Source organism: Amblyomma mixtum, chromosome 7 (assembly GCF_055824585.1).
Source record: "Amblyomma mixtum isolate Tamu chromosome 7, ASM5582458v1, whole genome shotgun sequence".
Classification (NCBI taxonomy): domain Eukaryota; kingdom Metazoa; phylum Arthropoda; class Arachnida; order Ixodida; family Ixodidae; genus Amblyomma; species Amblyomma mixtum.
The window spans coordinates 54,557,018-54,574,889 of NC_143018.1; the positions used below are offsets into that span (position 1 = coordinate 54,557,018).

A 17,872-nucleotide genomic window follows, 5' to 3' on the forward strand; every position below is an offset into this window, starting at 1 on the left:
AGATCCCCCGCAGCTCACTGTAAACCAGCAAATGGTCATAAACTGAAGGTACCCACCTTAAAATAGAAGTGGTGGCCTGATTTGCTCCCTATTCTGTGCATTTCAGCCATCTCTGCTATGTAAATTCCTCCATAAATACCAAAATTTGCCATTTTTGGTCGTTTACCAAAGGTTCGAAGAACTCTTGGTCCGCAGCAAGCTCGTCGTCAATGCAGAATGCAGAGCTTCTGGAGCGTTCTATAATTGAGCCTTTTGCCCCAGAAGGTGAAACACAATAGATCAGTACCTCAATTTGGCATTTTGACTGGGGCCGCGCTTGTCTGAGAACAGCCAGAGTAATGAGGGTGCGATGGTTGTTTATTAAATGGCTCGACATGCGAGGAAGCACTGGAGTCATTGTTCTGAAGCCAGCTGTGAAGGTTACCATGGAAACCAGTGCTAATAAAAAATATCGCGCGTTTTGAGATTACCGGCTGGAGATGTCGCCACCGCTGTCGTTGCAATTTAAGTACTTTTTAGGCCGCTTTTTTCTTTCGTGTGCCTAAAAGAATGTTTGATGAACCAGTGCTAAAGAACGCCGAGAATTGACAAACGACTGCGGACGACAGAGACGAAAGCACTGAACATTTATATTCCATTAATGCGAACGCGTTAGCTGGCTCATCGGCACTAAAACACGGCGGCGCCCAAAAAGATGGCGTTACAAAACTTTCGATTGGTAGAAACGATGTGACGTCATCAATAGCTGGAAAGTAGAAAATGCTAGCCAGTAGTAGTACCAAAAACGGCACCTGCTATAAAGGAATAGAATAGAATTAGAATAGAATTGGAATACAATGCATTGGAATGTCGTGAGACGACTCCAACCACAATCGGGGCCGTTGCGGTTCAGACATTACTCAATATCGGTGCCTATGTATATTTAGCGAAGTATACGCCTCGTTAAAGGAAACATATTGGTTTGACTGGACGTTTCGATAGATCGGAAGACCGATCTTTTCCAAAACTCCTTCAAGGGAATCTTCTACAAGTCTCTTGAGGAAGATCGCTCTTCCGATCGAAACGTCAAGTATGTTTCCTTTAACGAAGCGTATATTTCGCTCTATACTCGTTTAAGCAGTCAAGTACTTCATTCTCTCACAATCTATATATATATATATATATATATATATATATATATATTTCAAAAGTGATTTCTTGGCAGCTGATAGATCAATATCAGATAAAGTCACCAGTAATTAGAAAACATAACAGGACTTAATTCCAGGGGTTTTTGATGGAGGGCCAGCCTTTCTCGAGAAAGGCTGGCCCCCAACCGAAATGTCGTGAAATAATTCATGTTGTTCAATTTCTGGTGTTTCTATCAAGTGCTGAAAACACTTGATAGAAATCACTGCTCCCCACGCAGAACTTCTCTATTTGAGTTTTTAAAGTTTACTTAGTGACAGTCCAGTAGGCTCGCTTTTCTGCGGCTGGGGAAAGTCGCGGTTCTGACTGTGCAGCACTTTATGTTAGCGACACTGACAATAGCCGTCGCTTACATGATGGTAAAGCGTCGACACAAGTGTCTGCGTATAGTGGCCACCGTGAAACACGCACACCTTCATGTCCATTCGCCTGGAATGGATACGGATTCCACGCTCTTGGCATCATGTCGAATCCCTCTCGAACCCGGCGGCCACCGTCAGGCGACGCACTGGAATTTCGTAACGGTCATTCCCCAGTATAGACATGTGTGGTCGGGTGTGTAATAGAAAGCTGCGCGTTTTTTCCTTAGTCACTGCAGATGTTACGTCCTAGAGCCTTTTCTGCTTTCTAAAGTGTCTTGTCTATAAACCCGCGGCTCCCACTTCATGATTCGGCTCCTGTGCACCAGTTTTTATTGCAGGTGCGTGAATTTGAAGTTCCTGCGTAGCTTTATTCAAGGCTGCCAGGAAGCATTGGTTCAGTCGGTAACGCTCTTCGCCTTCATGTTTTGCGCCTTTACGTCCTAAACTGGAACCTATAAAGATAATATTAAGAAACGGAAACGGTATAAAGCATTTTTGCGCTGAACGTCTTGGAATCGTCGACTCTATTAAATTACTGGCACCTGTAAAATGGCTCTATTAAAAAGGAAATATCAAAGCGAAACATGTTTAAGTTCATTAGGACCTGAAGGTTAAGGAGTTTGGTTTTCAGAAAGCTTTACTAACCAACGAGCTTTCACGAGAAGGGGTCCGTGGTAGTACGGAAAGCTTGGTTTGGTTTTGTTTATGGGGTTTAACGTCCCAAAGCTACTCAGGCTATGAGAGACGCCGTAGTGAAGGGCTCTGGAAATTTCGACCACCTGGGGTTCTTTAACGTGCACTGACATCGCACAGTACTCGGGCCTCTAGAATTTCGTCTCCATCAAAATTCAACCGCCGCTGCCGGGATCGAATCCGCGTTTTTCGGGTCAGTAGCCGAGCACCATAACCACTGAGCCACCGCGGCGGCTAGTACGGCAAGCTGTTCGATAAATTGGTACCGACGGGTTTTTAATCAGCCCGGATATCTGAGCACATCTGAGATTAATATCTCCCATCGGCCTCACACTAAAGTGAGCATCGTCCGTAAGACCTCGAACCAGACGCCTAACATGATACCGAACCTATGTGAAAACAGTTCGAAAGTTTCCGTCCGCACCGTATTCGGTAGCAAAAGGCTCTATATGCCAAGCCCCAAGTGAGAGTATATCCACGGTTGCAGCTTGAAGACAGGCTAAGATCTCGTGGACAGCCGTTTTTTTAGAATTGTTACATTTTTTGTGAGAAACACTGAAACATGCTGGCATGCAATATGGGCGCTTTCACGCTTTTTGAGCGGCACGAGCCTAGACTCGCAACTGCAATGCCACGAAATGTGCCTATATATATTTTAATCTATCTTCTCACTATACCTTCATTCATCACGGTCCATTTTCTTCTCCTGTTCTTCCTCTGTAGTACGGAGTAGCAGGCCAGATATTCATCTTTCCGGCCGACCTCTCTGCCCTTCCATTCAGTAAACGTACCTTGATGCAGAGATACATAGCAGCGTACTGACCGATCCTGGCAGTGGTAGGCAGGGTCTAGGGTTCTGACATCGCAGCTTCCTCTTTGTTTGCAGGGCTCCACCTTTGCTGGATATCACAATTTAAAATAAGCTGACTTCCGGCCCATGTATAATATCATACATGATGATGCTTCGTATTTTTCCTGACGCTACTCCGATATGCGTTTTTTCCAAGCAGTTTGTCGGGTACGAATCATTCATTCTCTGTTTGAGCGCGATGCAGAGATTTGCTGCTTGAGATTTAGAAGCCATCGAATTTGAAAAAAAAAAGTTTGAGAAGGAAGCATCCGCTTCACCGATAAGAATTTATATACCGTGCAACATGTACAAGAGACACGCGCTAAACAACACAAACATCGGTACTCCATTGCGACACTTAGACGCTGCGCTCGGCTTTTGAGATTCCTCATTCCTCGTTGAGTTCTCCCCAACAGTTCCGCCAGTTCTCGTTCCGTCCAAATTTAGGGATGAATTTGCAGGCATGACTTCATCCGCCTGAGGTGATGAAGTGACTGTGGAGCGTACCACTGCTGTCCACGTTTGCGAAGGTCTGGTATCTGCTGAGGGTACTAACACGGAGGTTGGGCTCATTGGGGCCGTTTCATTGGGGTTAATGACCCCAGCGAATCCATCGCTGGTTGATTCTCGCGGTGCCGCAGAAATTGATCCTTGAGCGTTATCACTGCGATGCGAACTTGATGCTGGAGATATTCCAAACGCCGCAGGAGTAGTGTTCTTTTCTGTTGCTGTAGACGGCGACTTAGGCAGCGTCGGTTGGAAGTCCCTCAACGTTCGACACATGATGTCTTCAGCTGCTGCGGCGATCTTCTTCAATGCTGTTTTGCCTTCCTCGCACTCCGGTGGGATGTCCTCTGTGACATCGGCGAGGCACTGGCGATAATTTTGAGCCATTCTGCAAAAGAGGGGACGAAGGGTCACGCACGTTCAGACGTTGCGACACAAGTTTGTCCGAACTTGAGGTTGTCGCAGTCCTGCATAACAATCTTGACAACAGGTTCATAGCAAATTGCCAAAAAATGCTCATACTCGAATTTTGGCGCATTCAAATGACCTCAACCAACGTCAACCGCACGAAAGGAAACGTAACCCCTTTATACATGCAGGTACTTCGCTTTGCAACCTACACAGAAAAAAGAAAAGGCGCATGCGATCGTCATCGCACAGCTCGACAACGTGACTCGCAGCCTTAATACCTAGTGTCAGCGTCCTCTACCCTTCCCACGCCCTTCACAGCGCCGCATTCCTTCTTTCGGTCTCCTGTTTCCCCACCTTCGTACTTCATACAAGAGTCTATTCCATACTTGATACTTCATGCAAGACTCTAGCCACAGCCCTCAGGTACCCCTGAGGAAGTAGCTGAGCCGCCTTTCAGTCGTTGAGTTTGAAATGAAAAAGTTTTGATTGGAGACGTGTCATAGTTGGTTATAAACTTCATAGCTGAGATAATTAGCGATTTTAATTAGTATTTGTGGCGTCACGTACCGAATGGGCGGATGATGACGATATGACCAATGACATCATCCTGTTATCTTGTGTGCATTTGTACTGACGTCTACTTCAATATAAAATGTGTTTAGTGTTTTGAGTAGTGATTGTTATAATACTTTCAGAAACGCCGCTATCCAATACAGCCTGCAAGGGTGAAAGGTAATAAACCTGCCATAGTACCTTACGGTTTCTGTAATGAATTCTAGTTACGGGAAATCTGCTATGCGATAAAATGTGGCATCAAGTGCATAATATTGTAGGCAATCATTTGCGAGCCCCCCCCCCCCCCCCCACACACACACACACCCCTTGAGCACACACACACACGCAAGGAATAAATAAAAGGACTCACGTGCATTGCCGTATAGCATCGTCCATCACGGGGCTGAGTAATAAGTCCATACTGCGGTCACACTTTTTTCTTCTTGGTCAGTCCAGGCAATCCCACAAGCTACGAAGACCTAGAGGTATCGACAACGTTGCAGTGATCCCGAGTTAATTTTGTAAGAGCGATGTACATGTCACTCAAGTTTTGTGCTTTCATGCAACGTGATCAAAACTCCTGGCAACCCGGATAAATTTCAGCAGCCTTCAGAAGATATAAAAATAGACTTTTGGAAATGAAGAAAGTACCTTATTATACAGTACGTAGATGATAAAGGTTGAAATTTTATTCCCTCGAACCTCGAATACAGACGAAATAATTTCTTATGGTTTGCGCTCCTTCTAATCGTCACCGTAAGCCGAATTCGCGATCATTACAAGACAAAAAACTCGGTGATCTTCAATCAAGCCTTTGCAACGCTCACTGCACCCACTGAATACTTTGGAATTTTTTCTCAAAACTAGTGGCACTGAATAAAAGTAAGTTAAAGTTTTCTCTTCGTTGTAATGAAATGGGAAGCATTTATAAACACCGGAAGCTTCGTATAAAACCCGACTATTTTATGATTTAACCGACACGCAATAAACAAATTACCCTTCCCAGCACGTATGTGGTTTAAACGAAGCTGTGGTTTAAACGAGGCGTAGCTGTATCTTACCGGTACTCACCTATGGGGCAGAAACATGGGGGCTAACAGAGAGGGTTTAGCTTGAGTTAAGGACAACGCAGCGAGCTATGGAAAGAAAAATGATAGGTGTAACGTTAAGTGATCGGAAGTGGGCGGCGTGGGTGAGAGAACAAACGCGCGTTATTGACATCTTAGTTGAAATCAAGACGAAGAAATGGGCTTGGGCAGGGCATGTAATGCGAAGGCAAGATAACCGCTGGTCCTTAAGGGTAACGGAGTGGATTCCAAGATAAGGCAAGCAAAGCAGGGAGCGGCAGAAAGTTAGGTGGACGGATGAGATTAAGAAGTTTGCGGGGATACAGTGGCCGGAACTGGCAAAGGACAGGGTTAATTGGAGAGACATGGGAGAGGCCTTTGCCCTGCAGTGGGCGTAGTCAGGCTGATGATGATGATGATCATCTGCTATGAGGAGAGATGAATTATGGAAAACATATGTTAGTTTCTAAGCTTTGTTATATGTTCAATAGAATTAGGGTCTCTACCAGCGTGATTAGTATCCGAGTGAGAAAGCGAGTGAACTGGTTCCTCTGTGTGGTCAACAAACCATGCTAGAAATTCTGACAGGTAAAAACAGACGCTTGGGCGAGTTGGTAATCCATGATTGCAGACAGTGCGAAAAAGACGGGGACGTGGGAAGAACACACAAATACAAGCGCTTGTCTGTATTTTTCCCGCGTTTATGTCTTTTTCGCGCTGTTTGAATTCTGCAGTGTAGTTCCGTTAGGTTAGAGCAGCCTTGTCGGCGCAATTTAATTTATTTTGGGCATTCGGCGTACTTTAGCGGGACTTACGTAGTGGAAGATTTATAAAACAAAAACACAGCAGGTTTACAAAAAACAGGAAGTCCTGAAAATAGGACAGCAGACAAAAAACCTGACCAGTATGCATGAAGAGACTAATCGGTGGGAAAAGGTAGAAGCCTGAGTCACACTAGTGGAACAAATTTCTCGCACATGGACATTTGGTTTGTTTGGAGAGCTCTCGATCTTTTCTTGATTTCCCTGGAACCTGATCTCGTGAAAAGTTTTCGTTATCCAAGGATAATTTTATTGTGCGGTGCGCTAATGATGAATAGGTTAGCATGATGGTTCTAGGTTACTCTGATGTGATAGTTAGGCATATAACAGAGTTGTGTTTGCAAATTTTGGCAGCTTCTGTGAGGTAGTAGTACACCATCTAAAGGAGCCATTATTTAATAGCTCCGGATCATGCGCCAGCTTTTCCCGAGGCTGAATTACCGGCCGACCTTGCTTTCAAGGAGTCTGTTATTTTGTATGATTATCAGGTTACGTGTTTACCTTCATATGACGCTTGAGTGCAAACCACGCGATGAAAGACCTTGTAGGCGTCCTCGAGGTATGTGAAATTTTGTTGTTGCTCGAGATCGCAGTCGTTCACGATGGAAATGCAATGAGAAGGCGATGGAAAGCGTCTGTAAGGCAAGTGATTTTTATTACTCGTTGCCAGTGTTACTGTAGGGGAGCATATTCTTACTTAATAAACATTCAGTTTGAAAACTTCGCGTCGTTAAGTATGTTTCGTCAACTGTCAGGGAACTGAAAAGGTACACACTTGGGGTTTTCGTGCATGACATGCAGAAATATGTAATGTTACCAAGACATGGACAAATTGGACACAGATAGGATCAGTGTGTGTGTGTCTTACATATCCGTGTCTTGGTAACGCTGCATAATTCTTCATCGCAGTTTACCTTCATAGAGACACAAAAGACAAACACAAAGCTGTGGCAAATAAGCGTGTAGCAATCTGGTTAACTCTGTACGCGACTTCTCTGAAAATAGAGATGCCGGTTGAACTGAAGGAGAACGAGGAAGCACCCTTTATTAAGATGAGACGATTCTCTGGTTTCCGTAGGGGGAAATGTGAGGATAGTTGGGGCAATGATCGGCAACAAAGGCTCGCATTCCTTCCAATACTCCCTCTTCCCACCCTTTGTATCCTGGAATATATACATGTGTTTACTACAAAACGGTAGAATGCCGCGCACTCGGCGTGTTAGGAGTGCCTATGACGTAAAGCGGGAAGGCGGCCAGCAACGCCAACATATCGGTAAAATTCCCAAGTAGGAAGCCCTGCTACTACGACCGCAATTATTTCGTAGGCCCCCTTAATGAAATAGACGGTATCAGTGAAAGGACTCGGCACAAACCACTTTCGCCTGGCTCACCTGTACGTGAGCAAATGTTTGGAACGACACGAACACGGACTGTGACGATATGTACGGTGCTCTTGGCTGGTGCCTAAGCTCGGCATTTTAGCCAAGAACGGTGTAACCTCCATGTGTTAGTGCCATAGCACGTAGAACAAGCACTTGCGCCGCGATCAATTTCGTACATTAACTACTCAAGAACAGCTTTAAAGTTTATCTAACAACAGTGCTCTGCAGAACATCGCATCCCTTAGTACGCTAGCGGAGATTCAGTTGCCTGCTCGAAGTGGAATGTTAGACCATCGTGACTTGCTAATGGTACGTCTCCAATTTTTGCGACTACTCCTTAAAACTTCGACCGAAGGCATAGATTCGCGCGTTCTTAAGTCTGTGTTGGTAAAGAAGTGGTAAGTACGGTGATATGGTTGCCGAGCCGGGTTCCTTCTGGCACTGAGCCTCTGGGCAAGATAAGCGGCAGCGGCCAAACGGCTCGCACACTGCTTGTCTGGTGCCTCGTGCCTTGTTTTGTCCCGCGCGAAGTCTTCCGCAGAAGGTGCGACGTAGAAGCAGCGAAAAGAGCAGAGGGCATATCTGGTAGCCGCGGCTGCCACATAGGCAATGGCAGCGTAATGCGAAGCCTGTGTGGTTTTGTTTCGCTAGCCTGGTCAGATGCCTTGAGAAATGTAAGCCTTCGCAATCTTGAAGCGCCTGACTGGCTGACGGAACAGAGGTTCGAGAAGGCGATTGTCTAATCGTGGCCGAAGAAGAACGCACTTGAGCTGACACAGTTTTCTGAATTCAACTGGGACACCACGACGAGAAATTTACTACCTCTACTATTATACTACTTCTATAGTGCCTAGACGCAGGAATGTTCGCAAGGGATCCACCGTACTGTGACACTTCTCTTGATGAGCTGCGAAACTATGGGCGATCTAGAGCACTGTCACCTAGACTGGTCGTGCTTCGTTGTGAGCGTGGCACATTAGTGAGAAAGGCATGGAATGGGAACTCCGAGTAAACCGCGAGTTTTCCGTAGTGTTCCCCAAAAGGAGTATTGTATGGCAGTCTAGTTGGAGCATTTCGATTATTTGTAGAACTGAACGAATTTACGAAAATAGGGTCACGTAGAAAGACAAGCAATCAACTAGACTCTGATGTATGTTGTAAGCTCCACTTCCAAGGATAAAGCAGCATTTATATACTCCTCGCTCAGCACGCGCGCACACGCACACGCACACGCACACGCACACGCACACGCACACACACACACACACACACACACACACACACACACACACACACACACACACACACACACACACACACACACACACACACACACACACACACACACACACACACACACACACACACACACACAAAAGAAACTGCCCACTGGGCTGGCTTTCTTTTGTAACTGTTTTTTTTTCTTTTGGTGCGCAGTTACAGAAACCTGTAAGCGCTCACAGACCTTCAGTACAGTGGTAACAAGGCTACTTTTGGAATTCCAAGAGTTTAATTCAGGCTATAAGACACAAGTGGGGCAATTTCTCAAATTATGAATGCATGGCTGGTTCCGCCTGCACCAGTACACCGCAACGAGAAAAACATTGATGGTAGTCTACCCAATCGCCACAGACATTGCCCATGAGGCAGGGGCGCATTTAAGGGGCTGTTCGGGCCACTTGGTATCTCATGTCAAACCTTTTAGCGCTTGCAAACGTGGACGAACATGAAGAAGACAGCCGTTCGTCCTCGTTTGCAAGCGCTAAAAATTTTGTACTTGTTATGGGTTGCGTGACCCAGGTAATATAAAAATAACAACAAATGAGCATTTTACGTTGAACAGATTCGCTGCATGCTGCTGTCTTGGTCGATCTCTCCAAATGGAGGCTTGACCAAGTCCCGAAGAAGACCCATCGCTCTTGATGTGTAGCAAGCGCGGATTGACAATGGCCTGCAGACGCTGCAGATGGCTCCAGCATAGAAAAGGATAATTTCCAGTTAGCAAAAAAATGAATGAAACAAAAACGAATAAACTTGCTTAAATGTTGAAAGTTGTAGGTTGCATCAGAAAAAGTGAAATATACACAGACAGTTTTAGTGAATCTGTGCCGTCATGCACAGCTCGCAAGAAAGAACGGGGTGCAATATTATTTTTGAGTCTGCGCGTTGTGTTCAAGGTGCGCCAGCTCCTTCGCGTGTAAACACACTGATGGATCGGGGACACATGACTCGCCACTCCTTTTTACTTCCAAGGCTTCTAATATTTCTCTCGCTAACTGATCTTCAGCCTTGTCTAGCACAAGGTCTTTTCCGAGCTTCGGTGAGCGCTTATGTGCCATACAATGAACGTAGGATGATGCTGAAGGATAATCTTAAGTCTTGTACTGATTCTCATACAATCTTTCGTTTAACCATCTGTCCATTTTTCCAACATATGTAGTACCACGCATCAGCAGAACGAAATGCACTACTTTTTTGGGGTAAGTACATGCTTCTGGCGATGTTTCTTCACATAAACCTGCTTGTTTTTTTCTCCGAACTTTGGCATTCGCCTTTGCACACATCATTAAGACGTTTGAGAGCGGCACATAAAACCCTGGAACAAGCCCTTTCTCCTAAAGATTTTTGATTGTGGGCTGACAGCGACCCTTCTCCTAGAAGCGTCTGCCTATACCATATCAACATTTTAGGCTTCCCTTCCATTCCTAGCATTTTTTTTTTCTGGAAGATGTGATGACACGGTGAGGGTAACGCGCTTCTTCGAGTTATTCCGTCTACCGTTTACTATTCACGCGTTTTTGTAATGATATCGCGCAGACTCGCTCACCAATACGGGCTTAGGTCGGGAAGGGAAGGGCAGGGAAAACTTTTTTTACACTAATGGTTTTTCCTGCGGTTTGGGGGCATCTTCAGAGACGTCTTGGTTCTACCCCCAGGAGCCTTCTCTGTCGAAGTCGTCCGCCTCTAATCAGTGGTCGGTTGCCCTCAGTCCAGGGCTCCGCTGGCCACTGCCGCCCGTTGAGCTCGCTGTACCAGACCTTGTTGGTCTTCGCAGCGGTCGCTGGACAGCAGAGTCTCCCACTGCTCCGCACTCGGGTTTTGTATTTTGGGGACCACGTCTATGTTTTGGCAGGCCCATATGATGTGGTATAGTGTAGGTTTTTCGTCGCACCAGGGACATTTGTTCGTGTATATCGTAGGGTGCATTTTGTTTAGTATATGTAGGTTTGGGAAAGAGCCTGTTTGTAATTGTCTCCAAGTGACAGCTTCCTCTCTGCTGAGAGATTTGTGCGGTGGGGGATATCGCATTCTTCTGCCTCTATAGTTTTGTAGTATGGCCGAGTATTCCCTGGGTGCTGGCGCGAGTTCCGCGGTCTCATCGGAAGCTCGGAAAGTAACGTATCCTCGAGCTATCCTGTCGACCTCTCGGTTCCCTGGCACCCCCGTGTGCCCCGGTACCCACAAAATTTTGTGTCGGATCTTGTGGTTTTGTTCTTCCCGGTTTTTAATTCTGTCACTCGCTGCGAGGAGTATACGGAGCGCGTGACGACCTATCCTGCCATTCATGTAATTTCGGCAGGCTGTTTGAGAGTCCGTAAGTATTGTTAGTGACCGCCCGGTTCTATAGCCCTCCGCCACCGCTAGAGCAACGGCTACTTCCTCGGACTCTGCAGCTGTGCAGCATCGGAGAGACGCGCTGGTCATTTCGCGTAAAGACGAATCGACCACCGCCGCTACAGCGATTTTGGTATCTCCTCCTCTCCAAGACGCGCACAAGTAAGCTAAACTGGGCTAGTCGGAGCAATTGCATCTTCGAAAAACGTAGCGCGAAAAACAAGACACAGGTAAGGTGAAGACAGGACACGAGCGCGTCTGTATACACGGACAGGACGCGTCTGTATACACGGTCGTGGCTTGAGGAGCGTATGTTTTCTCGATGAATTCGGCCCTTGCTTCTCTTCTGCCTCGATGGAGGTTGGGATCCATGTTTTTTGGAATTGGCGCTACCTTGAGGGTCTTGCGAAGCTCGTCGGGGATCGTTGCCGTCCTCGACATTTCTCACATCTGCTCGCGGTATCCGAGCCTCTGCAGGAGTGCTCTTCCTGTCGTTGTTTGCAACAGCCTGAGTTTTTGCGACTCAAGCTGCGCCTCTCGTAGCTCCTCAAAGGTGTTGTGTAATCCCAGGGCCATGAGTTTTTCTGTACACGTGTTGCGTGGTAGTCGGAGCGCTGTCTTATACGCTTTGCGTAGCAGGGCATCCGCTTGTTGTATTTCATTTTTGTTGAGGCACTGGTAGGGTAGGCTGTACGTGATTCGACTAACTACTAGACTTCTGACTAGTTTTAGTGTGTCTTCTTCACGCATGCCATGTCGCCTGTTGGTGATGCGGGTGATCATGCGTGCGACTTGTAGCGTTGTTGCTTTCAGTAGGGTAAAAGTGTGTGTACTGCGCTGGCTGGATTGAATCCACATGCCCAAAATTCTTATTGTTGTCTTTTCGGGTATGGGCGTCCCTTCTAGGTAGACGTTGAGTTTTAGGTCCTCGTTGGTTGGGACGATCCGGTTTTGCTTGCCTCTTCAGACTCTCAGCAGTTCCGATTTTTCGGTCGAGCATGCGAGTCCTCTTTCTGCGAGGTATTGCTCTACACAAGAGGCCGCTTGCTGTAGCCTTTCTTCCTTCTCTCCGAGACAGCCCGTGTTTGTCCAGACTGTTATATCGTCAGCATACATTGCATGCCTGATGCCTTCGATGTTCTCTAGTTTTCGAGCTAGGCCTATCATAGCTATGTTGAAGAGTAGGGGTGAGATAACTGACCCTTGGGGTGTTCCTTTGTTTGGAGTGCGAATTTTTTCCGATCGAAGGTCTCCTATGCCGATGGTGGCAGTTCTATCGGACAGGAAGGCTTTGACGAAGCCGTGGATTCTGCGTCCGCAATCCAGGTTGTCTAGGCCCGTAAGGATCGCTTCGTGGCTGACGTTATCGAATGCCCCCTTGATGTCCAGGGCCATTATGACATTTTCTCCCGTCCGAGGTACGTTTCGCAGGACATCTTCTTTTATTTGGAGGAGAACGTCCTGCGTCGAGAGTTTCGCTCTGAAGCCGAACATGGTATGTGGTACACAGTCGTTGTCTTCCATGTAATTTTGCAGTCTGAAAGTTACAACCCGTTCATAAAGCTTGCCAAGGCACGACGTGAGTGATATAGGCCTGAGGTTTTCAATTTGTAGCTTTTTACCAGGTTTAGGTATCATTATTACTTCGGCGTGTTTCCAATCTTCGGGAACCGTCTCCGCCTCCCAATGTTTGTTAAGAAAGGTGACGAGCTCTTGTATGAGGTCGTCGCTCAGGTTGCGGATTAGGGCGTTGTGGATTCTGTCCGCTTTAGGTCGGGAAGAAACATTCTAAGTCAACATAACTAAAGATTCTAATTTGAACTAATTTGAAGTGGCTGATGTCATTATATAGTAACCATGTCTTAATGAAGAAACATTCCACTGAAAACGAAGCTCTTATTAGCTGAGAAAGGCCAAAATAGGAAATGCAACTACCAACACTTCCATCCGCGGAAGCATTAAAACTGCGGTGACTTCAAGGCAGTTTCTGCATCGCTGATCCGTGAGGCTAGGACACGTAGCCAAGAACTTGAAAAACAGCGAATACCAGGCCCTTTCTAGGTCTTCACGCCACGAGAGTGAGTTAAGCTGCGGGGAAACAATGGTTAATTTTTGTCTGTCTTAATTTCTCAATGATAAATGAGCCTTCTGCTGCTGAAGACACTTCAAGTTACCAGAAAAGCTCCACTGACAAATTTTACGAAGAACAATATAGGATGAAGAAGTCTGCAGTGTCCCTCTAAAAATAATGTAGTTCGTTAATTGCAAATTTTAGTTTGGTTTGGTTTGGTTTATGGGGTTTAACGTTATTCCTTAAATACAAGATTACTAAAATTTCCACGCTTTATGAGCGCCAGTTGCTGGCATCTTTGAAATCTGAAATCCATAAAAATATAACAACATTACGAGCCGTTGCAAACTTGCAGATTAACATATCATCTCGCTCCACCCGCCACCATGAACACTGGCACGTTCCGCGATCACGTACTAACTACGGTCTCCAGATGCTTCGAAACAGGCTGCCTAGTACACTTAACAAATATAAGCTAACGGAAGAGCAGCTGCGGGTTCTAACCAAGAAAAAATTATTCGACATTATTAACTAACCTATACTGTAAGATTTGATTGTATTTTTTAACTAATGTACTCATTCACTGTTTTTGCACTTATCTTGTTCGTATATTTTTTTCCATTTGTTCCTTGTTGTTCTTCCCACCATATATATTTTATGTCCTTCTGAACTGTCGTGCTTGCTGCCATGTTGTTCGGGGAGACGGGGCCAGTCAAGCTGCCCTTGACGCAGCTTTTATCCCGTCACCCCCGCCACACCTCGTACATGCCCTGTACTTGTTGTGAGAAATAAACTGAAACTGAAACTGAAACGTCCCAAAGCGACTAAGGCTATGAGAGACGCCGTAGTGGAGGGCTCCGGAAATTTCGACCACCTGGGGTTCTTTAACGTGCACTGACATCGCACAGTACGCGGGCCTCTAGAATTTCTCCTCCAAAGAAATTCAACCGCCGCGGCCGGGATCGAACCCGCGTCTTTCTGGTCAGCAGCCGAGCACCATAACCACTGAGCCACTGCGGCGGCTACCAATTTTGTATTCAGCCCTGTTAACATGCCACCACCCTCCCTCTTTCTTGTGAAAAATTTGCATATCGACATCGGGCTCCTTGTATTGAATGTTATGGATTTTTGAATTTACTCTAGGCGCCTGTTTTATTCTGTTCTAATAGAAAGGTCAATAAAGTACAATACCTAAGCGAGTAAATATTTCAACAGAGGTTAAACATGAGGTTAAAATTCAAACTTGAAAGAAATATGCACTTCGGGGAACGCTTTTTCGTGCCACTGTGCAGCCATTCTACTTTTTTCTCTGCTGACTAAGTTCCAGGTTCGCAAATGTTTGGTTCTATTGCTACGGAGGAAATGCAAAAAAAAAGAGTATAAAAACAAAACAAAAATCAACCTGTACACTCACCAATCGGAATTGCCCATGCGACGATCAGAAGTGTTGCGCTTGATTTTAACATCCTGATGACTACGGGAAAGACGTAAAACAGGGCAGTCATGTCCACCAATAACGCCAGGGCACCACTGCATAGCCCAGACCATTTGCGAAAATCACGGCAAGGTGTGCGCAACATTCGGCGCGACAAGCACGTGAGCTTCGGAGAATCGCTTTATCATTGAGACAGAAGGGCCGTTGTAGTGAATGCATGCCGATTAGAAAAAGGAGATACTGAGATAAGCAGCATAGAAGAAGAGACAGATAGCATGGTGCTTCTGATGCAAGTCCGCTACAGCCCTGGAAGTCTTTGACCAAGTTGTTGGTATGCCTGTTCTTTCAAATAGCTTTTAATGCCCGATGGAAAACCCGAAAATCGTTTATCAGAAGCATATGGGTGCCCGTTTTGGTGGAGTTGGATAGTTTATGGCGCTTTGGACAGGGCCTTGCTTTATAACATCACAATGGTTCAAAAGAAGCAAGATTGCTATTCAGGAAGAACGGCCGCAGTTTTAATTAAGGACATTCTTTTGTCTATTGACTTTAGCATGCAGCGTTCAACCAATGTAAATAAACAGACTGTAGTCACCAGAGAGCCTACACACAATGGCAGTGCTACATCAGCAATGTGCCGGAATATACCAAGTACTAACGAGATGCAATTCAATTAAGCTGATCGCCTTCAGAAAAACACAGGACACAGGGAACGTTTCGAAATTTTATCACGAAAAAGCGCCAGCCGTATGAAACCTTCGTTGTGTGTAGTTGAATGCCCCGAAACGATACAGAGGCTTCGGGGAATTAGAGGACTCAGGATTAATTTAGACAAAGTGAGATTCTTTACCCTATGATTACATCGCTCACAGCATGCCGACGTTTTTGCAATTTTCCGACGATGAATTGCTGCGGCTGAGGCCAGGAGTCGATTCCTACTCTTTGGTATGATAAGCTGCTGAATGCCAAAGCCACACAGGCACCGCGGCGGGTGAACCTCTCATAAACCGATAAATTTTTGGAGTGCCCCGTGAAAATTAAAAATGATATTGTGCCTTACGATTATAATTTTTTTTCCGACCACTGAATTCACATCAGGTAGGTTTTTTTTTGTTTCACATGACGCGTACTTTGCCAACCTACCTTTGATGATCCTATAGTTACTGTACATTTCATGCGGCTTAACCGCTGCTGAAATATGCAGTAAATTTCTCCCACTGTTAGCAAGACGAAGCCTCACCACTTTGTAAGAATTGTTGGACAACTTACTTTTCCTTAACGTGACAGCGTATGCTGAAAATGTGTTTGCTTGGTTCTTAATATAGGCAGAAATTAAAAAAAATTAAAAATTTTATTTACCACATGTTCCACTGAACTGACCTGAGTTGTATTTTTCCGGGAAGTTCTGAAAGGTTTTCATGCAGTGCTTCGACGAAGAAGCCCCACCCTAGCAACAAGGGTATTTTTGTGCTGTAGTGTTCTTCATAGCGCACCTCAGATCGAGAAGACAAAAATGGCCGTATGATATTGACGCAAATAACACGATAACTTGGGAAACTTTTCAGTTTGGGCATTGTCAAATGCTTTAAACCTCTTGCATCTCTTGGTTGGAGGTCTTTTCACATATTTTGTTGTAGTACATCGCTGAAGGCAGGTATGCTGAAAAGGAGATTTAGCGCTCTGTTTGAGGCTATACCAATCGGAAAAATGCAGGCAGGGCTGTGATACTCGTCGATATGCCCGGGAATTTAAACGAATCAAGTGGCGACATAGAAGAAAACGGTGTTAAGATGTTTTGGCCGACACACAGATGCATAAGAGAAAAAATCGAGGCTTCTATAGCATTGCTGCACACTTTCAATTTTACTACTCTACAAGGAGCTGTTACTTCTGGGGAAGTTTGATCTCCGGATTTATCTTACTCTGAGCATTTCTTCTCGCGACTTTTGTTCACAGCGCGTATGCTCTGAATCACTTTTCGGTCATCTGTTAATTTGTAGTTCACGTCGCAGTAATAAACCTTCACTTGCTAGTCAGCGCTGGCCGCCGCGGTGGCTCAGTGGTTATGGTGCTCGGCTGCTAACCCGAAAGACGCGGGTTCGATCCCGGCCGCGGCGGTTGAATTTCTTTGGGGGAGAAATTCTAGAGGCCCGTGTACTGTGCGATGTCAGTGCACGTTAAAGAACCACAGGTGGTCGAAATTTCCGGAGCCCTCCACTACGGCGTCTCTCATAGCCTTAGTCGCTTTGGGACGTTAAACTCCATAAACCAACCAACCTAGTCAGCGCTGTCTTCGTCTTATTCTGCGGGCTATTTTCTTGGTGTCAGGGTGCTATGCGAGCGGAAAAACTGGTGGCTCACCTTCCACCTAGGGCACATGACTTTGTGGCATAATCACAACTTGCCCATCGTGGCCAGTGGCAAGCAGAAAGTGTTGGACTTTATGGCACATAGGCAACTGAGGCCACCATGAGCTCAGTGTGTAGTAACCATATTCTCTGGTGCACTGCAAATTACACATGGCGACCTATATATATATATATATATATATATATATATATATATATATATATATATATATATATATATATATATATATATATATATATATGGCTCGGTCGCAGGATGTCACTTGCCCTCCATGGCTGGGGTGTCAGTTGCCAGGACCAGACGAACAAACGGCTTTTTCTGTAAAGGTGGGCTGCTTGTGTGCTGGCACACTAAATTCAGGGCTCCGTGTCGCTGTGTGGGCTGCTTCATTGCACATATGGTTATGCGTCACCACTCCTACCAACTTAGAGTTGGTTAACCTACCGGTAGATGCGTGAACTCAAAGCCGCTCAGACATTTCAACACCAATGAAAAGCCAGCGATGCATTAGTGGAAGATAAAAAAAAGACGCTTGACATAGCATT

At 45.7% G+C, this 17,872-nt stretch overlaps 1 pseudogene across 1 annotated transcript; it reads right to left on the bottom strand.

Moving 5' to 3' along the window:
- Positions 1 to 3,381: 3,381 nt before the first annotated feature.
- Positions 3,382 to 15,073, bottom strand: LOC149336108 (uncharacterized; annotated as a pseudogene). The gene is made up of 5 exons (XR_016284148.1): positions 14,937 to 15,073; positions 9,671 to 9,806; positions 6,956 to 7,089; positions 4,937 to 5,045; positions 3,382 to 3,988 (listed from the first exon to the last, which is right to left on the bottom strand). The product of XR_016284148.1 is annotated as an uncharacterized LOC149336108 (transcript).
- Between the last annotated feature and the right edge of the window lie 2,799 nt (positions 15,074 to 17,872).